The 21784-nt window shown below is 39.2% G+C and overlaps 1 pseudogene; it reads right to left on the bottom strand.

The window, feature by feature from the left end:
* On the bottom strand, positions 9358-9828 carry LOC100154893 (annotated as a pseudogene).

The following is a 21784-nucleotide window of genomic DNA, read 5'->3' as shown; positions in this document are numbered from 1 at the left end:
CGGCGTTGCCGTGAGCTGTGGTGTAGGTCGCAGACGAGGCTCAGATCCTGAGTTGCTGTGGCTCTGGTGTAGGCCAGTGGCTACAGCTCCGATTCGACCCTAGCCTGGGAATTTCCATATGCCGCGAGAGCGGCCCAATAAATGGCAAAAAAGACAAAAGAAAAAAAAATTAACTCAAAATAGATTTAAGACTTGAATGTAAGACCCCAAGCCATACAACTTCTAGAAGGAAACGTAAACAGTAGGCTTTTGTCATTGGTCTTAGCAACATCTTTCTACATATGTCTCCTCAGGCAAGGGAAACAAAAATAATAACAAACAAATGGGATTTTTCAAAGTAGAAAGCTTCTGCACATCAAAATAAACCATCAATAAAACAAAAAGGTAACCTTCTAAGTGGGAGAAGATACCTGCAAATGATATATCCAATAAGGGGTTAATATCCAAAATATATAAAGAGCTTATACAACTCAACAACAACAAAAACTAACAACCATATTAAAAAATGGGCAGAAGAGCAGGATAGATATTTTTCCAAAGAAGATAGACACATAGAAAGATGTTCAACATCACAAATGAGGGAGATGCAAATGAAAACCACAATGAGGTATCACCTCACATCTGTCAGAATGGGTATCATCAAAAAGATAATATGAGAAAATGAATGTGTATATATATATATATATACACATATATATATCTGGGTCACTTTGCTGTACAGCAGAAATTGACACAATATTGTAAATTAACTATACTTAAAAAAAGACAACCAATAACAAGTGTTGGCCAGGATACAGAGAATAATCTCATATGCTGTCATTGAGAATCGAGATTGGTACAGGCACTATGGAAAATACTATGGAGGTTACTCAGAAAAATTAAGAATAGAATTACTGTATGAGCCAGCAATCCCACTTCTGGGTATTTACCCAAAGAATATGAAAACACTAATTCAAAAAGATACATGAACCCCTCTGTTCATTTCGGCATTATTTACAAGAGCCAAGATATAGAAACCACCTAAGGGCCCCTTGATGGATGAACGGATAAAGAAGATATGGTGTCTATAGATACAGTGGAATACAAGTTAGCCATTGAAAGATGAAAACTTGCCATTTGTGATAACATGGATGGAACTTGAAGGTATTACGCTAAGTGAAATAAGTCACATGAAGAAAGACAAATATCATTTGATTTCACTTGTAGGTAGAATATAAAAACTACTAAACAAAAATAAATAAAACAGTTGAAGAAACCAAGCCAAACAAAAACAAACATGTGGATACAGATTACAGGGTAATTATTACCAAAGGGCAGAGGGGAGAGGGAGGGTAAAGAGGACCAAACTGTATGGTGACAGATGGAAACTGCATTTTTGGTAGAGAGCTTACTGTAGGGAGTACAGAATTAGAAAGAGAATGTAGTGAAACACGTGAAACTTAATGATGTTATAAATCAATGCTATTTCAATTTAAAAATATTCCACTGTACACATGTACCACTTTTGCCTTATCCATTCATCCATTGATAGACACTAAAAAAAAAAAGAGTGTCCCTGGACATTGCCAAATGTCCCCTGGGGGGGCAAAACTGCCCCCCTGCTGAGAATCATTCTTCTAAACTGAATGGTTGGAAGTTTTGTAGATGCAAAGAAATTCAGATGAGATTTCGTTAGGGTATGCTCAGTAAATTCTTCCTGTGTTTAGAGTCACATCAGGAGGGACCGGTGGCATCTGATGTTAAATGAATTCCGGCATTGCCTCCAGAAGCACCACATCTCCCCACTCTCAGGCCCCTGCTAATTACTAGACCACCTCTTTCTTTCTTTCATCTCCAAATGCCTCTAATGTGTTATCATGGCACAGATCCTACTTTCTCTCCAATTACATGATCAGATGGACCTTTTTCAATTTGGCTCTCAAAGCTGGTTACTCCTAGGAGACAGCTTTGCTAAAAGCATTTAATGATCCGCGAGGTAGCCAAGCTGTAGAGGTGCCTATCTGCAGGGATGGGCGGAAAGGGGATGCTGTCTGGGGTTCTGCCCACCTTCGGGGGCTGCCACGTCTTCCATTGCCCTGTCCTCCCAGAGTGGGGCCCACTGGCTTTATTTAGGTTTTGCATTTCAGATTCCTGTTTGATAGGATGCCAACAGCAGCATTTCAGACGTTCCCAGGCCATCTATGGGGCTGCTTGCCCCAGCTAGGTTTTGTGTGCCTCTCTGTATAGCCTCACATCTCACAATTATGATGTTGGGGAGTCTCCATGAGGCTGATGACTAGACGTTAAGCCCCTTGAGAACACGGACACTGTCTTTTTCTCTGTTTTCCCGGTGCTTGTATCTGCTCTCACACCGTAAGGATGCTAAGAGGTGCCCTGCTGGGTGCTTAAAATGGATGTCTTTCAGAATACACAGGAGCCTTGGGCTCACACATTTGGCAGTCCCGTGGGGGCGTCTCAGTATTTTGAGCCTACGTTATGGACGTGAATCCATATTTTACCTGGAATTTTCAGCTGGGAGACCGTATGCTATTTTTAACAGTGTCCTTTTTTTTTTTTTTTTTTTTTTTCCCTCCCAACATGGTTCTTTAACAAGGTCGTGTCATTATCAGTTATTTAATATTTCTAAAATTAGAAGCCGTTTCACCGCTGTGGCAGCTCAAGCTTGAGGCCAGACTCTTTGAGCCGTCTCACACTGGGGCTATTGATACAGCCTCGTGGTGAGGCTTCCTGCTCCTTCTTTTTCTAGTGTACAGTGGGTTCGAAATTCAACCAGGCTGGACTTTTTGCTCCCCTTTGGTCAGGTTTTCCCTTATTTAAGGCATTGCAATTGCCATGCTGAGGCCAGGGGCCTGGGATTGGGCTGTCTGGTTGGTAGTCAACATTCTGTACTCAGTGGTCTCATTCAAGTGGCTCAAGATACCTGGCCTAGATCATGAAAATGATTCCTTCCCAAAGCTGTCCCTGCTTCTTTCTAACAAAGCAGCTGTGAGCTCTGGGGATCATCCAGAAGAAGCAAAGTCACAAGCAAATAGGAGAAAAAGAAGGGAAGAAGCAGACTATTGTTGAACAAAAATCTAAGCATCACCTACCGTGTACCAGTCCCTGTGCTAAGGGACAGAAAGACTGTTAGAATGGCTCTGCCCTCACCACGCTGTCCACATGCAAAGGGCAGACTGGAAGTAAAAGCTGGAGAATGATTTATGCCTATCAGAGTGATAGCCCCTTAGCACTTTCTGGAACATAAAGACTTTTGACTATTTTATGTAAATTCTACATTGCCTCGGTGCCATTAGCATCCCCATTAAAAAAATTCTATTGGAGTGTAAGTGACTTACAATGTTGTGTTCATTTCAGGTGTATAGCAAAGTGATATACATATACCGATATCCATTCTTTTTCATATTTTTCCCATATAGGTTATTACAGAAATTTGAATAGATTTCCCTGTGCTATGCAGTAGGTCCTTGTTACTTATCTTTTTTTTTTTTTTTTTATCTTTTTAGGGTCACATCTGTGGCATATGGAGGTTCCCAGGTTAGGGGTTGAATTGGAGCTACAGCTGCTGGCCTATGCCACAGCCACAGCAACATGGGATCCGAGCTGCATCTGAGAAATACACCACAGCCCATGGCAACACAGGATCCTTAACTCACTGAGGGAGACCAGGGAATGAACCTGCATCCTCATGGATACTAGTCAGATTTGTTTCCGCTGACAGGAATGCCTACTTATCTATTTTAAATATAGTAGTGTGTGTATGTTAATCCTAACCTCCTAATTTATTCCTTCTGCCCATATTTTCCCTTTGGTAACCATAAATTTGATTTCAAAATCCATGAGTCTGTTTCTGTTTTGTAAATAAGTTTTTAGTATCCCCATTTTATAGAGGAGAAAACTGAGGTTTAGACAGGTTAAGTAACTTGTCTAAGGTTACTTTACTGATAGGCTGATAGGGGACAAAGCTAGGGCTGGAACCCAGATCTTCTGACTCCAAGGGAAATTTCCATACTTCCGCCTGTGCCCAGCCTACCTCCTCTACCCAAAAAATCCTCAGTGATATCTCACTATTGATCTCCTGATAGAGCCTATAGGTCCTTGTACCATGTCTAAAGATAATATTTACTCCTCTTTCCACATGGCTCCATGCAGGATGAAGGATAATTAATTAGATGTGCTGGGAATCCACAGCCCACCTTCACAGCCTTGAAGTAGAGGCAGTTTTCATTTTTCATTGTGGGGTACCATTCTCAGTACACCTACAACTTGGATGAATTATTTAACCTAAGTTACAGAGGAAAAAAAAGAAACATGTTCACCATCAACTGAGAATCAAATATGAGTTGTGCTTCATGCAATTAGTATCATGCCTAGCACAGTGTAGACACTTAGAAAATATTGGTGTTATTTGGGATGAATAAATAAAAGGCTTTCTGCCAAGATGTCTACTCAAAGTAGAAAACTTTAGTGGCTCCATGGGGCGTACTGATCACATCATGCCAAAAAAACAGTCTCACAGATTTTTGTTTGCCTTAATGGAACTGGCCTGGTGTCGAGTGTGTGTTTGGGACAATTCAAGATTATGTGGGGTTTTAGATTTGGTACATGTACCAATTTATGCACATGGCCTCTAATTACTGTGTGGAATGGTGAGGAAAAATCCAAGGGTCGTAAACCTAGAAGGTTTGTGTGAAAGTCCTAGTTCTGGCTCCTATTTTTTGTGAGACCTTGAGTCAACCATTGAATTTCTCTGAGCCTCTTTCCTCCTCTGTAAAGGGAGTTACATCGACAGAGAGATTGGGTGTCAGTTGGTGAGCATGCCCTGGCAATGACTGTGGAAATGCCTTGGCTACCATCACCTGGGATGCAAGTATGGTTTGCGATTCATGTAATTGGTCACCAGTTTCCTTATCAATGTTGGGTGAATGGAACAAATCAGCTTTCTGATTATGGTGTTAATCATGAATATTAATTCATTGTAAGTGGCTCAGGTCTTTGCTCAGGTATGTCACCCACCAAAACTGGAGGAAGACCTCCCTGAATGCTGTTGGAAGGCCATGAAAAGTGTGGGTTCCACCAACTTGGGGGCCTTGTGGTAATTTTGGGATCATCTCTGGCCAAAAGCATCTGAGTGAAGAGCTCTGAAGTTCTCTCCCACATGCACTGCAATCAGAGAATATGGGGCAGCTGACTTCACTGAAGCCAAACCAGAGCTTCAACCAGTTGCCATTGTGTGCAGAGGTGCAATTCGCCTGTGTGTGCAGATTCTTTTCTACAGTCAACTCCAAACGGGAGATGAAATGGATGCTTTTGACACTTAACAGAACCCTGCTAAGGGGAGCCAGAAAATAAGGAGAAGCTCTCACATTCCCTGGGGTTGTTCTAACACTCTTTTCTCCCAGCAGACTTATGAGTTAAGAACTCAGTCCCAAAGACTCCGAACAGGGCAAGGTTAGAAAGCAGAGACCAGGTTTTACCAAATCCCTCCCCCTCTCCACCCACTTCTCGGTTTTAGGAAAGTGAGCATTGGAATGGAATAACAGCAGAAGCAGACATATTTCAAGCCATAAGCCCTCTCCTTATTTCTATTTAAAAAGTTACCCTCTAGTCTCCTTTGTACTTCGAGTCTTCTTTTCCATAGAAGCTTTGTCTTTGCCACCATTTCAGCAATTTTTATCCCTGCTAGCTCTGCTCCACTTGATCAGAGTAACCTGGATAATGTGTGAGCTATTAAGAGAACATACCGTTTCCTTGGGGAGCCATTTATTCCCATGATCACTGATAATAGCAAGTCCTTTTCTGGGCTCTATGCTAATGACTTCTTCATCCCAACTGGACACATTTTCTCCAATTGTTGGTTATTCTTGAGCTATCGCTCACAGCCCCGTGGAAGCAAGGCGGGGATATGCTTCATGGACCCATTCTGTGCTCTGTTTTGACAGTCGCTGGCAAGGTGGGGAAGGCAATCAAAGTGAATGGGTGTTGGATAGTCAGTCTCATTTGTGATTAGACAAAACACGAAGTGCTTCCTTGTTCCTTCTTCTTGGGAATTCAGAACGGATTTGTAAACCAACAACGAGAAGGTGTCACCAGACTTGATTACTTCCTGATTCAAATCTAAGTTTGAAAAGTGAGATTTGGCACTGGCATGGTGAGAGAGAATTTTTTAAATGTTTAAAGATGTTTTATTGAGGCGTAGTTGATTTGCCACGTTGTGATAATTTTTACTGTACCTACAAGTGATGGTAAATATTTTTTAATTCCTTAACTGTTTAAAATTGAGTTAATATTATCCTTTAGACACTGGTTCATCCTCAGGGAGCCATATTGCTTCTGCCATCCCACTTTAAAATCCCAGAATTTTCTATAACTCTTTCTCATTCTGCATAGATGGTGTCTAATTTTTCCACATGTGTTCTTGTAGTTATTATTTTTGCCTTCTAATTTCTTACCTCCCTAGGTGTGGTCATTATTGTGCTGAGTCAGCCGAAAGGGCCCTGTACTGATGAGCCTGGCCCCAAGCTCTTTTCACTTCAGTCAGTCCTGCATCCAGCTTTGAGATGAGTGTTCTGAAAGCAACATATCATTCATTCCTTGCTCCAGACCATCACTGACTGCTCGTTTCTAGTAAATAAAGGCCAGACTTGTCAGCATGAGATTTAAAGTCATTCATAACCTGCCCCAACCTGCTCAGATCTTTCCAAGACCTCCCCCTCCGCCCTGCTCCCTCTAACGTCAAACCACACTGACTCAATCATTCCCTAAAATAGCCTTGTACTTTTTGTCTCCGCCTCCATGCTCATGCTGTCCCTTCTTCCTAGGATTCCTCTCCCTTACACCCTGCTATGCATTTTTGAATGCCTCTTCTTTAATTCTTTAATAATCAGTGCAGAGTGGTGTATAATTGTCATATGCCAATCTTTTTGTCTACTCACTGGTCAATGAGATCATATTGGACAGAGCTCTGCCTTATATATCTTTCCACTCTCCACAGCAATAGAATACCTTGTACAGAGTACTCTGTCAATAAATATATTTACTGAATGAATGAATGTGTCAATAGAGACAGAGTCAACATATTATTTAGACTTTGGATTACATCATACCCTGGAACATAATTCACGGAAACTTTGGGGAAATAAATCGGTGCTTTCAATGCACAATAGAATTGAGAATTTTAAATCTTTTTCATCTCATCAAGGCCAGAGCTCCCCACTGTTCTCTGGCTTAATCCTCTCTCATTTTCATTTCCTTGGACCACCTACTCCTTCCCTGTCTCATAAATATAGCATGTTATATAGAAAAAACATTTAAAAGCTGTTAGCATTCAAAGATTTGTGGCAATGAAATCTCTTCTCCCCAATGCTGCCAAATTGTCTCGACTATTCAAACTTAGTATGTAAATAAAGACAACTCTTTGTGATGAGATCGTGGGTGAAACCATGCGGTGGGTCACTCTCGCCAAAGCCGTCACTGGAACAAATCAGCAGTCTCCTGGAAACCTTATCCTTTTAGTTGCTTTTAAGTGGACATCCTCATGTTTTAGAAAGCTGGCCTCCTCCTGATGTTTTGGAAGAGTGCAGGGTCCTACAATGTCATTCCACTTATCACTGGGATACTTAGGGACATCTGTACAAGTGTATACTATAGGTAGAGCATGGCTCTTTTCACTTATGGGTTAGTTTCACCCCAAAGTTTCCAAGATCTTTTGAGACAGAAAGTGCAATCCTCTAATTTATTCCTGCTAAAAAAAAGAGACCAAGTCCAAGGGCTCCAAGGTTTGGTTTGGATGAGCACCCAGGAGTTGGGATGATTATCTGAAGCTCTTGCATCTGCAAATTTGCTCTGGATCAAATGAGGACAGGCGTTGTCATGACATTTCCAGTACTTCCCAGTGTCACTCAGGCTGGAAAAATAGCATCTCTTTCACCATAAAATATTAAAATTTGGGGAACTTGAATAACAAACAGGAAAAGTAGGGAGAGAAAAAAGGAAAGTTTGTTTAAGTACTGACATTCTTTCATGGCCTCTAAAGTTGTGATTATGTGATTAATATGGGTCAGTTAGCAGTTATGGGTTCATGTTATGGGTTAATAATGGGCAACTTTACAATAATCTGTAGATCCACAAAATTTGAGAACTAAAGAGGACCTTGGGGACCTGCTAGTCAAACCATCTCTTTGTACAGATTATAAAGCTGAGGTTTTGAGAGAAGAAATGGCTTGCCAAGGACTGAGAGAGTAGAACTGGGATTTATTCCAGAGCCCTGACATTTAGTTAACATGGTTATTCTAAACCATCTCCCGGTCAGTTCTGTTGTAGCCTGTCTAGATGGATTCAGGGGCTGTGATCAGACTGAAACTGAGTTTTACTGTAATTCTCATTTTTTATTTAAACTGATTTGATTTTTGTCAATTCATGTATAGAATGAGGGCTTGGAGAGTGGGATGGACTAAAAAGAATGGGAACTTTCAGGGAGAGGCAGTAGGACAGTCATTGATGACATTCATTTGCTAGGAAGAAACATCACTGGGAGTTCTGAGCTTGGAGAGGAAATGCTTTCCTTCATGGTGGAGGATGGCTACCAAAGTTTGGAGGAGAAAAGCCAATTTAGAAAGTCCAATTGAGGAACGCATATGTCACCAGCCAACCAATCAACACATCAATCAGGAAATAAAGGAAATGGCACAAGGTGCAAAGAAAATTTAGCCAAGCAAGGGCAGGAAAGTTGGGGAGTCTTGAGTCCAAATCAAGAAGAGGGTTGCAGGCAAAAGAGTTGGCGAGGGGGCCCCCAAAAGGCAAGTTGCTTCTGCATGTAAATGTGTGGTGATAGCCATATTTTAAAGCTCTTTCATGTGCTTCATTTTTGGTTTCGAATAATTTCAGAATCTGAAAGAAATTTTATGTGTTTGTAACATTCAGTTTTCTTATTTATTGATGCAGAATATCTTTCAGAGCTTACCAGGCTGAAAATGAGATTTACATATTGGATTATTAGTGATGTTTAAGTTTATTTAGTCAAATCGCAGAGCAAGAGGAGCAAACTTAAAATACCCCCAGATGAATTTTTTTTTTGGGGGGGGGCAGCTGTGCCCATGGCATGCAGAAGTTCCCTGGGCCAGGGACAAAAATGGAGCCCTAGCAGTGACAGCGCAGGATCCTTAACCCTTTGAGCCACCAGGGAACATTTTTTTTTTTTTTTCCTTCAGGCAAGTGTTTTGAAGTCTACCCAAGATGAAGACTCTTAACTACACACCTTGTACAAGGAGGGAATCAGGATTATTTTGTTCAGTTGTTTGATTTCAGGTAAATAAGGCATTTTTTCCCCCACAAATATTTTTATTATAAAGCTGAACCCTGATCATCATGATGGGCTCATCGGTAAGATTTCTGGTAGCGAGCACGGGCACCAGGACCTCCAAACTTTTTGGATTCACAGGGACGAGGATCAGCTACCAGCAGGGTCCGGTCATACTGGATGAGGATGTCTTTGACCTCCTTCTTGAAAGCCTCATCCACATATTTCTGGTAATAGGCCGCCAAGGCTTTGGAGATGGACTGGCGGATTGCGTAAATCTGGGCTACGTGACCACCACCCTTCACCCGGACGTGGATGTCCACACCAGCAAATTGTTCTTTGCCCAAAAGCAGAACAGGTTCCAGCAGCTTGTATTGCAGTGTGCGCGGTTCGATCATCTCCAGGGGTCGCCCGTTCACTTTGATGAGGCCATTACCTCGTTTGCAGTGCGCCACGGCTGTGGCCGTCTTTTTGCGTCCGAAGACCTGCATCGACTGTAGAGGGCCCTTGGAAGGCATGGCTGCAGATTAGACAAGAGCTCCTCACCACGCGGCGCTGCAACCGGAGAAAGCTAAAAAAAGGCATTTTTTCTCTCTCTCCCTATGTTTTCTTAAAATTTAGGAGTGATATCAGATATATTAGATGACTGATATCCAAGAAGTCTTCAGTCTAAACACTACGAAGTGAGATGTTAATTTATGCAAAGACGTGAAGTAGTATGTCCTTTGATCAATGATCAAGGTTCTAATATACTGCATGATTTAACTGTACATTAATTAATCCACTTATGACTTGATTAGGAAGTGGAAATAGATTTATGGAAAATTTTACTTATTTTACAAATTTTTACTAGTTATAAACTTAAGAATTTGTTAATTCCTGAAAGAGATAGATTGTAAAACGTAGGAGCCGGAATGGGTCCACTGTGACCTGATTGCTGGTCTAACTTCTTTTTCAAAATAGGTTAACAAGGGAAATGCTATAGACATAATATGTCTGAATTTTAGTTTTTCTCCTCTGTCTGTACTTCACTAAAAACTACAGAGTCCTACAGATGGAAGGAACAATAAACATAATTTCATTCCAAGCCTGTATGAACTTATGAATATGATAGCAACTGAAGCTATAATTACACTAGATAATGGCTAATCCATGGCCATGCTGAGGAAGAACTGATGGATAGAAACCTGGCCCTCCATATGATGCTTTTCTTGGTAGTTTCCAGTTTATCATTGCATAGTAGAAGAAGATTTGTTGACCGGTATTATACATGGCAATTTGGGGGTGGTATCCAACATGATAAGGGGATCAATATCCAAGGTCCCCCAAATCTGAAACTATGGGGAACAGATTGAAAGACAGGTAATAGGGAAAGATGTATTGGGCCAGGGAAAATATCGAAGGTAGGAGGTGGGAAAGAAGTGACTGACATAGCACACAGCCCACTGTGATGGCTAACTTTATGTGTCAACTGGGCAATGAGATGACCACATATTTAGTTAATCATTATTTCTGGGTGTGTCTGTGAAGGAGTTTTGGGTTGAGATTAACATTTGCATCAGTAGACTGAGTAAAGCAAACTGTCCTCCCCAATGAGAGTGAGGCTCATCCAATTCTTTAAAGCCCTGAATAGAATCAAGTGCCCAGTAAGAAAAAGTTTTCTCCCTCTGCTTCCCTGGCATTGAACTGGGACATCAGTTTCCTGTCTTCAGACTTGGATTCAGGCTGGATCTCAAACCAATGAGATCCAGTTTCTCTGGCCTTTAAACCTTTCTCTTGCATTAGAACCATGTCATCAGCTCTCCTGGGTCTGGTTTTCTCAGCCTCCATAGTCAAATGAGCTAATTCCTTAGAGTCAATTTCCCTCTCTCACTGTGTGTATATATTTGTGTATATATGTGTACACATATTATATGTATATATACATACTCTATCTATAGATATATTCCTTCCCTCACCTCAGAGAAGCCTGACTAATACAGATCCCTCCCCATTCTCCCTCCCACCCCTCCCAACAAAAAAAGAGAAGGGGAGGCTGCTAAACTTGGTATAAATCAAGAGAGTCCATGACTAGAACACATCCAGATTAATCTTGGATCTAGAACAAGCAAGGCAATATCTTACTTATTACTCTGTTCTGATCAGATTATTCTTAGGGTATCATATTCAGTCCTCATAATCCCAGTATAGGAGGAAAAAAGTCAAGGAGGAAGAAGTCCAGCAGGAAATAACCAAGGCGAATGATACATCTAAAAGTCATGTCAAGGAGAAATAGTCCAAAGAAGAGAGGATATTCTTTCAGGGAGAAGATTTCAGGGAAGGCTATGACAGCTGTCTTCAAATTCACAGGCTGCTATCAGCAAGAAGAGGATTATACTCCTTCAGTTGGGGACATTTTAAGGAGAAAGAATTCAGCCCCATACAATCACTTTCTAAAGGTGGACTGGACTGAAATGAGAGCATCAGCTTTCTTCATGGAATTCATAGGACACCACGTGCTGGGTAGTTTGCATTCCTGGTAAGAGTAAGATTGGCATCAGTTAGCTTGAAGATGTTTTTCAATGCTTTTTTTAATCTATGGAATTGCTTTTCATAGAGGAAGTGATGGTTAGTCAAGCAAATATTGTGATGTGATGCAATACTTATGCTATTTAATAGAAGACTTTAAAAAAATAATGATTTTAATTTTTTCCATTAGAGCTGATTTATACTGTTCTGTAAATTTTCTTTTGCACAGCAAGGTGGCCCAGTCATACATACATGTATACATTCTTTTTTCTCATATTATCATGCTCCATCACAAGTGACCAGACACAGTTCTCAGTGCCATACAGCAGGATCCCATTGCTCATCCATTCTGAAGGCTATAGTCTGCATATATTAACCCCAAATTCCCAGTCCTTCCTACTCCCTCTCCCTCCCTCTTGGCAGCTACAAGTCTATTCTCCATGTCCATGATTTTCTTTTCTGTGGAAATGTTCATTTGTGCCCTATATTAGATTCCAGATATAAGTGAAATCATATGGTATTTGTCTTTCTCTTTCTGACTTACTTCACTTAGTATGAGAGTCTCTAGTTCCATCCATGTTGCTGCAAATGGCATTGTTTTGTTCTTTTTTATGGCTGAGTAGTATTCCATTGTGTATGTATACCACACCTAGAAGACATTTTTCAAAGGACCTATTCCTTTATAAGCAAACTGTTAATATCCATTTTATTTTATTTTTTCTTTCTTTTTATGTCTTTTTAGGGCATAAGGAAGTTCCCAGGCTAGGGGTCAAATTGGAGCTGTAGCTGCCAGCTTACGCCACAGCTATTGCAATGCCAGATCCGGGCTGTGTCTACAACCTATACCACAGCTCATGGCCACACCAGATCCTTAACCCACTGAGTGAAGCCAGAGATTGAACCTTATGGATACTAATTGGGTTTATTACCACTGAGCCACAAAGGGAATTCCTGTTAACATCCATTTTCTGAAGGAGGTTCCCTATAAAACTTTCTGTGTTAATACTTTTTAGTTAATCAAGTTACTTTGGTGTAAGTACTTAGATATTTTTGAAAGTAACAAAAAGAATTTTTAAAAAATGTGTAACACATATTTTCACTAATCCAAGCAGAGTTTTTCCCTTAATTATCCTGAATGAATCATATTGTTCTGAATATGTGAATGACATGTCCTGAAGAAAAAGTAATAATAAAAACAGCAGCTTACCTTGGTTGAAAGTGCTTATGTTTGCTGGGTAAGGTTTTAAGCATGGATTCACAAATCTGCATGGATTCACACTCAGTCTGCACAGCAACTAAATGACGTAACTACAATTATTTTTCCCACTTCTACAGATGAAGAAACTTAGCCATCGAGAGGTTAAGCAATTTGTCTCAGGTTATATTGTTAATCAGAGTCTACATTCTTACTACCACATTATTTCTGTTTAGTAACTTTTTGATTTGACAGCATTCCATGTAGAAATAGAAGAAAACCTTGGAATCTCTGCATGTGGTCCTGGACACCCTAATCCACAGCAACCTCATAAAAAGTATCTGACCTGCAATGGTAGACAAATGGTTTTGTTGCCTCTGCTCATACTTTCCTTGAGACAAGTATACAGGTCCAACATCTTTGTGATCTAATAATTAGTTAATGTTTCATTCCAAATAATCCAAAGAATAATAATGCTTCTGCATGCTGCAATTTGAAATTTGGGGGGAGGGGCTTTGATTCTACTATTGCAGAGATTAGAATTCACCTGAAATGCATCTGTCATGTGAAACTGGACTTCATTAGATTTGAACTCAGTTCCTAACTCTGCCTCTTACAAAATATATTGATTGGAGCAAATGGCTATACCAGGTGACAGCTTATAGCCTGTGAAATGGATAAACTTTGCAGCATTCTATGAAGAATAAATGAGACATTATGAATAAATGAATAAACTTCTTGTGAAGATGTGACAGTCAAAGTAAGTATTCTAGGAGGGAGACTTTTTAAATTTGATAAATGCTATATGTTCTACTTCAAAACTTTTTTTTTTTTTTGATATTTCTGGTTGAGGGGAAGTTCTTCCTTGAAATCTGAGTTTCTGTTTGAAGATAAAGAAGAATCACATTGAGAATGACTTCAAGTAGTTTCTCAAGTTTAAGTAGCCTCCCGTGTGCCCACAGTGGGGAGTTGCATTCCAGTGCAGTGCGTAACCAGGGATTGTTCATGCTTTGCACAGCATATCTTAAATTTCCCCATTATTGATAGTAATGATATGATTTTGTTTTAGATATGGCCCTGTGAAATACACTTTGCATGAAGTGCCCAGTCTTTCTACAAACATAGTGAGCATTTATTACCTTCTTACCTTAGAGTAATATGACAGTGCTCATGGGACAGGCAAAAGCTCTAGAATACAATAAAAAAGGTTACATTACCAAGAGCTTTGTAAACTTTGACTTTAAATAAGGGCAGAGGAAGGGAAATCCTCCAAGCTAACCACAAGCTCAAGTATTCAGGAAAAGGCCTACAGAAACGAACAGTTTTATGAGTTGTAGGTATATCTTATCCTATAACTTCTTACTTCTTCAGATTGACCACAGATAGACTTGTTTTACTCCTTTGGGTATTTGGGTTCATGATTAATTCTTTGTATTTCTTGACATTTTTATAATAGAAGAGAGTGTTTCAATGGGATGGTCTACTGATATTTCTTTTTCCTTTTCTTAAAAATAAATTTATATTGTCTTGACATCCATATGCGATGCCGAAAATTAGGAAAAAAGCAGAAAAATACAAAGAAAAAGGTGAAAACTATTTGCAACTATTATGCAGAGGTTTTCTCTATTAGCATTTGAAAAGGACTGTGCTTTCCATTTTTTTTCCTTATAAACATATATGATACCCAATAGGGTTATACTCTAGATAAAGTTTTATATACTGCTTTTTTATTATAACTTAATAATATGTTGTGGACATTTTCCTGTGTTGTTATAAAAGGGAGAGTAGGTATAATCACCTTGGAAAAAGATTTGGCAGTTACTTATTAAAAAAAATAATATATATATATTTATCCTATGACTTAGCAATTCCATCCTAAATATAATGTCCAAGAGGAAGTAAAGTATTTGTTCACAAAATTACATGTACAAGAATGTTCACAGCAGCTTTCTTCACAGTAGTAAGAAAAAAATCTAGAAATATCTCAAGTATTCATCTATAGGAGAATGGATAAACTATAAAATAAAAAAGGACAAACTATAAATACATGAGCAATGTGGTTGAATCTCCAACACTTTGTGCTAAGTGAAGGACACCAGACTTAAAAAAAAAAGAGCATACATTGTATCATTTCATTTATATGATGTTCTGGAAACAATATAGGATGGAAAAAACCAGAACAGTGTCTTCTGCAGGGGGTGGGTTGTGAATTAATTGGGAAGGGGATTAAGAGAAAGGGTATGAGGGAACTTACTGGAGTAATGACATTATATATTAATAAGTGTTTGTTACATAGTTATATGCATTTGTCAAAATTCATTAAAGATGCACTAAAGATTTGTGCATGTCATTGTATATAAAGTTTACCTTATTTCTAATGCTTTCTAAAGCCTTTTTCATCTCATTTACTGAGTTTTTCAGTTCTAGAATTTGTTTGGTCCTTTTTTAGAGTTTCAGTATTTTTGGTAAAGTATTCCTTCTGTTCATTACTTTTATTCCTGAGCTCATTGTACTGGCATTTGGAGTTATTTGTAGCTCCTTGAGTTTCTTCATGACAGCTATTTTGAATTCTCCATCCGTTAGTTTTAGCAATATTCCATGACTCTAAGTTTGATTTCTGGAGAACTGTCATTTTCTTTTACAAAAATATTAATTCATAAAGATATGCACCCCTCTGTTCATCATAGCATTATTTTTAAAAGTATTTTCAAACATTAATAAACTTTATTTTTTAGAAATTTTTATATTCTCAGCAAAACTGAGCAGAAAGTACAAATATTTCCATTTACCCACATATGCACAGCCTCCCCCATTATCAACATCCCTCACCAGAGCGGTACGTTTGTCACAGTCCATGAACCTATAGTGACACATCATTATCACCCAAGTCCACAGTTTTACACATTAGCGTTCACTCTTGATATTTTACTTTCTGTGGGTTTGAAACAATCATCACAGCATTATTTACAATAGCCAACATATAGAAAGAATTTAAGTGCTCATCAGTGGATGAATAGATAAAAACGATTTGACATAAATACATATACACACAGTGAAATACTCAGCTATACAAAAAGATGAAATCTTGCTATTTATAACAACATGAATAGATCTTGAGGGTTTTTATGCTAAGTGAAATAAGTCCGAGAAGAAAAATACTGTATGGGTTCACTCATATGTGGTATCTAAAAACAAATAGGAGTTCCCTGGTGGTGCAGTGGGTTAAGGATTCGGCATTGTCACTGATGTTGCTCCTGTTGCAGCTGTGGCACAGTTTTAATCTCTGGCCTCAGAACTTCTGCATGCTGTGGATGGGGCCAAAACAAACAAAAAAGCAAAGTAACTAACAAACAAAATCAGTGAACAAACCATACCAAACCGAAGAAAACATGTGGATACAAGGAATAGAGTAGTGGTTACCAGAAGAGGAGGGGGTGGACGGAGGATGAAATGGGTAAAAGGAGTTCAGTTATATGTTGATGGATGGAAACTAGGCTTTTGGTGGTGAGCACGCTTAGTGTGTACAGAATTGGAAATGTAATGTTGTACACACAAAGCTTATATAATGTTATAAACCAATGTCACTTCAATAAAAAATTAACTAAAAAATGTTTACTTTTTAAAAAAGAGAAACCACATACTGAATTTAAATTTCTCTTTCTTCATCAGTGATACCAAAACATGGAGTACTATTTGTGAAGCATGATGCCTACATATAGCATTGTTCTGTTAGTGACAGGCATCCTTCAAAAGAGAACATTTCTTCAAAATAGTTAGTATACTTAATATATGCATATATTAAGTATATATATACATATATTTCTTCAAAATAGTACACTTAATATATATATATATATATATAAAGTTCACGCAATTCACTACTAAGAAAACATTGAAACGTCAATTGAGAAATGGGAAAAAATAAATGAAGTTGAAAGTTTAAGAAGAAATATACATAGCCAATAGCCATGAGATAATATTTAAACTCATTACCAAAAAAATGATGAAATGATCTCTCTTTATTGAGGACTTTCAAGGCTTATATGCATAATCTTAATTAACATAGATGATTAGTAAACTTGTCAAACAAATTCAAAGTTACTGGCATTCCAAAAATGACAATTAAAATAACAACTTCTATCTTTTTCTAACAAAATAGTGGCGTTTTAAAAAGTATAATAATGCTGGATCAAGTGTGATTGAATAATCATGATAAGTCTATTTCCAGTGGAATATAATGTGTTTCTACTTGTTTTGAAGTGTTTTTGCCATATGGATTAAGAATTCAAAAAGAAATAGACTCTTTGGATTAGTAATTCCTTTCTTGGATCCTTTTTAGGAAGCAGTTAAAAATATACCAAAGTGCAGCTATAAAAATGTTCATTCCAGTATTATTGAAAATTTCAGTAAAACTGCAAACAATTTGAATATCTAACATAGGTTGGTAAATTTATTGGAGCACACTCACATATTGGTGTAATGAAGCCATGTTCATTTTCTTCCTTCCTTCCTTCCTTCCTTCCTTCCTTCCTTCCTTCCTTCCTTCCTTCCTTCCTTTCTTTCCTTTTCTTTCTCTCTCTCTCTTTCTTTCCCTCTTTCTCTCTTTCTCTCTCTCTCCTTTTTTCCCCCCCTTTTAGGGGCCACACCCGCAGCATATGGAAGTTCCCAGACTAGGGGTTGATTAGAGCTACAAGCTGCCAGACCTACGCCACAGCCACAGCAATGCAGGATCCGAGCTGCATCTGCAACCTATACCACAGCTCATGGCAACACTGGATCCTTAACCCACGGAACAAGGTCAGGGATCAAACCCGAATCCTCATGGATCCTAGTCAGGTTCATTAACCACTGAGCCACAAAGGGAACTCCCCTGTTCATTTTCTTTATTAGTGCTTCTAATTGTCAGCTGATCAGTGATCAATGTATTTGAGGGGTCCTTTTTTTTTTTTTTTCTGCCCTAGAGAATAAGGAAACAATCAGGGCCAGATTTACATGTCTTGTAAGCTTTTGTGCATTTCTAAGAGATAGAAATACTTACAAGGAGAATGTCCTGTGGTTAGGCAGGCATGTTTTCTTGTATCTCCTTTATCAATCCCTTTCTCCTTCTTTTCCTCTTTATGTCATCCTTTCCCTTATCCCTTCCTCTCCCGTCTTTCTCCTCACCAGGGTCTCTGGGCACTGAATGAATCCTAGGACTTAGGAGAAGGTGCCTGGGCTATGTCTATTTGAAGATAGCATATAGATTATTGTAAATGCCATTAGGACCCCATTCCCTGTGCTCCCACAGCCCCCTGTACACAGTCCTATCATCCTATCTATCACTCCTTATTGTACCTTCTTTCTTATCTGCTTTTTCCACTAATTTTCTTGAGGACAGGCTGTTGCCTTATTCATCTTAGCGACCTTAAATTTACTATATTAAATACATTAATTTCATGTGCTAAATTGAGAAGTTGTATAAAATAGTGGTTTAGTTCTATATTCAGACTGCCTGGGTTTTCATCTTGACCTTGCCATTTCTTAGCTGTCTAACTTTTGATAACACACTTATTTTACAAATGAGGAAACTGTACCTCATTTTCCTTATTTGTAAAATGGGATTCATAGAAGCCACCAAACTCATGGAGTTATTGTGTTAAGTAAGTTACTACATGTTAAGTTCTCAGGACAATGCTTAGAAGATTGAAAATTCTCAGTAAATGTTGGCTGTTACTAATATTCACATATCCACAGCAGATATGTTATTTTTATAGAAAAATTGCTCTGTTGAGATAAACATAGCCTTACTGGTCAGTGAATTCTAATCATCAGATAATTAATAAGCTTGCCTTGGGGACCCAGAAGCACACATTATTTATCTCTTGGAGTTCATTCCAAGTGCTTGCTACAATGTTTGGTAAATAGTAGGTTGTCATTATGTGTTTAATGAGTAGATAAACGTATGGATCACTTGCAGACATAAAAAGGAGAAAAGTTTGTGGCTGCGGTAACAAAAATAGTGCTTTTTTTTGGCTTCTCAATGACTATGAAAGTTCTCTGGTTTGAAATAGGACATATCACATTTTTTAGCAGGAGGCCACGTGGCTTAATGGGAAGAGCCAAGTGATTTAGCTGGAAACAGCTCTGCCACTTAGTAGCTGTGTGACCTCAGATAAGTCACCTAACTGCTTTGGTCCTCAGTGTTCTCTTTGGTAAGATAAGGTTAACAGTCCCCATCTCTTGGAGCTGTTACTTTGTTGTTATTGTCTCATTTTGTTTTTTATTTTATGTGCACAGTCTTTATTTCTTTTTTTTTCTTTTTTTTTTTTTTTTTGTCTCTTTGCCTTTTTTCTAGGGCCGCTCCCTCGGCATATGGAGATTCCCAGGCTGGGGTCTAATCGGAGCCGTAGTCACCGGCCTACACCAGAGCCACAGCAATGCAGGACCCGAGCTGCGTCTGCAACCTACACCACAGCTCACGGCAACGCCAGATCCTCAACCCACTGAGTGAGGACAGGGATCAAACCTGCAACCTCATGGTTCCTAGACGGATTCCTTAACCACTGTGCCACGACGGGAACTTCCACAGTCTTTATTTCTAATAGTTATTAAAATACCATTAGTTCATTCCCTAGGACAAGGGCAATGTTTACTCCCTGCAAAAATTTAAGAATTACGTACAGAACGGAGGACAATGCTTTAGCTGAAGTCTGACCACCAACCCAAGAATTAAATATGAACAGGTGTGTAGAGCACTTTCTATAGTGTATTATAATTATTTTTATTTCAGGCTGTTTTATGTTGATTCACGGGCTCAGGGCTGAGGCTTCTGAAATCCAGTTTTCCGTCTGGTAAACAGTGGAGGTTGGTGGTCGTCAAACTCAGAGGCAACTTGTAACCAAGAACAGGGCGGTCATTCAAATCAGGTCAGTTACTGAATATTGACATAGAAAAAATATTTGTTACACATGGACTTGTTGGAAACAATTCGCTAATTGATGGCAAGCTCATCCAAGAAGCTGCTCCTGAAAGTCTGCCTGGAATCGTCTGTGGTTCGTGTTATGTTAGAGATTGTATTCTGATTATATTTCTTTAATTCAATCAAAAGGGTTGCCTTGGGCTGACCTATAGTAGATTGTGACATCAAATCATTATCTGGAGCTAATACACTGAATACAAATGGGGTTTTGTCTTTTGACTTAAGAAACAATGACATTTTATTGAGAATACAGCAACCAGATTGCTACCTAGAATTTTTTGGCCATTTGGAGTATCCAGCGTTGTGTCCAGGATTCAGATTTGCAGCTTTTGATTTCATTGAACACTTCTGTAAGCACTTACTATGTGCCAGGCACTGTGCAAGGTGCTAGGGACCCAGAGATGAACAAAATACAGTCAGATCCTGGCTTGAAGGAGCTCACTCTCATGGAAGAGACAAACATAAATTTTTAAAATGTTGTTTGATTCATGTTCTAGCAGAGATGTGTGGAAAGTGCTATGAGGGCACTGAAATGCAAGCAATTAATTCATCCTGGGAGCATTATGGAGAGAGTGGGACTTGGGAAAGTTCTTGAAGGACAAGTGGGGGTTCACCATAGAAATAAGAGAGGGGTGGTCATTCCTGAAAGAGGAAAGAGCACTGGGTGAAGTACATGGGGTGGAGACATCCATCATATGAGTGATGGAAGCCCAAAGCATATGGCCGAGTGGTCAGAGGTAGGTCAGGTCCCATTGTTGAACACCTGAACTGGTGACTTTTTGGAAAATAAGACTCTAAAATGACATAGAGAATCAAAGTCAGTCTTACTGCAAAATCTAATAAACACAACTATGGCCTTCCTGTTTTGGCTCGGCAGGTTAAGAATATGACTAGTGTCCATGAGGATGTGGGTTCAATCCTTGCTCAGTGGGTTAAGGATCTGGTGTTGCCACAAGTCGAGGTGTAGGTCACAGATGAGGCTTGGATCTGGCATTGCCGTGGCTGTGGCATAGGCTGGCAGCTGCATCTCTGATTCAACACCTTTCCTGGGAACTTCCATATGCTGCGGGTGCAGCTCTAAAAACAACAACACACCATCAAATAGCCTGAAGTGAAATGTTAAAGTTCTTGTTCTCCTCCCTTTACAGGCTCCAAATTCCATTCCCAGAGAGAACCATGACTGATAGCACTTTTTAATGAACATATCAATAGATTTTCTATGCATCTATAACCTATACCTGTGCATGTACAGGTGCATTCAAAAATACACAAATGGAATCCATGTTTATGTACAATTTGTTGTATTGCCCATGTAAAATTATATTATATATATATATATATATTTTTGTCTTTTTGCCATTTCTTGGGCCACTCCTGCGGCATATGGAGGTTCCCAGGCTAGGGGTCCAATCGGAGCTGTAGCCACTAGCCTACGCCAGAGCCGCAGCAATGTGGGTTCCTAGCCACGTCTGCAACCTACACCACAGCTCATGGCAACGCCGGATCCTTAACCCACTGAGCAAGGCCAAGGATTGACACGCAATCTCAAGGTTTCTAGTCGGATTCGGTAACCACTGCACCATGACAGGAACTCCATAAAATTCTTAAGACACCATTCCACGTCAGTTTATATATTTCTGTCTCATTATTTTGAATGGCTATATTGTATTCCATCATATAGGTGGGCTACAATTTGATTCAGAAGATGTTTAAGGTTCTTCTCAACTTATTACTCAGGAAATATCCGCAGATTTTCTTTTGATTTCAAATAAAGATAGTAGTAGGATAATATTGATAATCATTCAAAATGTACTTTTTGATCTAGAGA

This window comes from Sus scrofa, chromosome 1, assembly GCF_000003025.6.
Source record: "Sus scrofa isolate TJ Tabasco breed Duroc chromosome 1, Sscrofa11.1, whole genome shotgun sequence".
NCBI classification, from domain to species: domain Eukaryota; kingdom Metazoa; phylum Chordata; class Mammalia; order Artiodactyla; family Suidae; genus Sus; species Sus scrofa.
The sequence above is the reverse complement of the archived record's forward strand: the minus strand, read 5'-3'. Positions and strand labels throughout refer to the sequence as shown.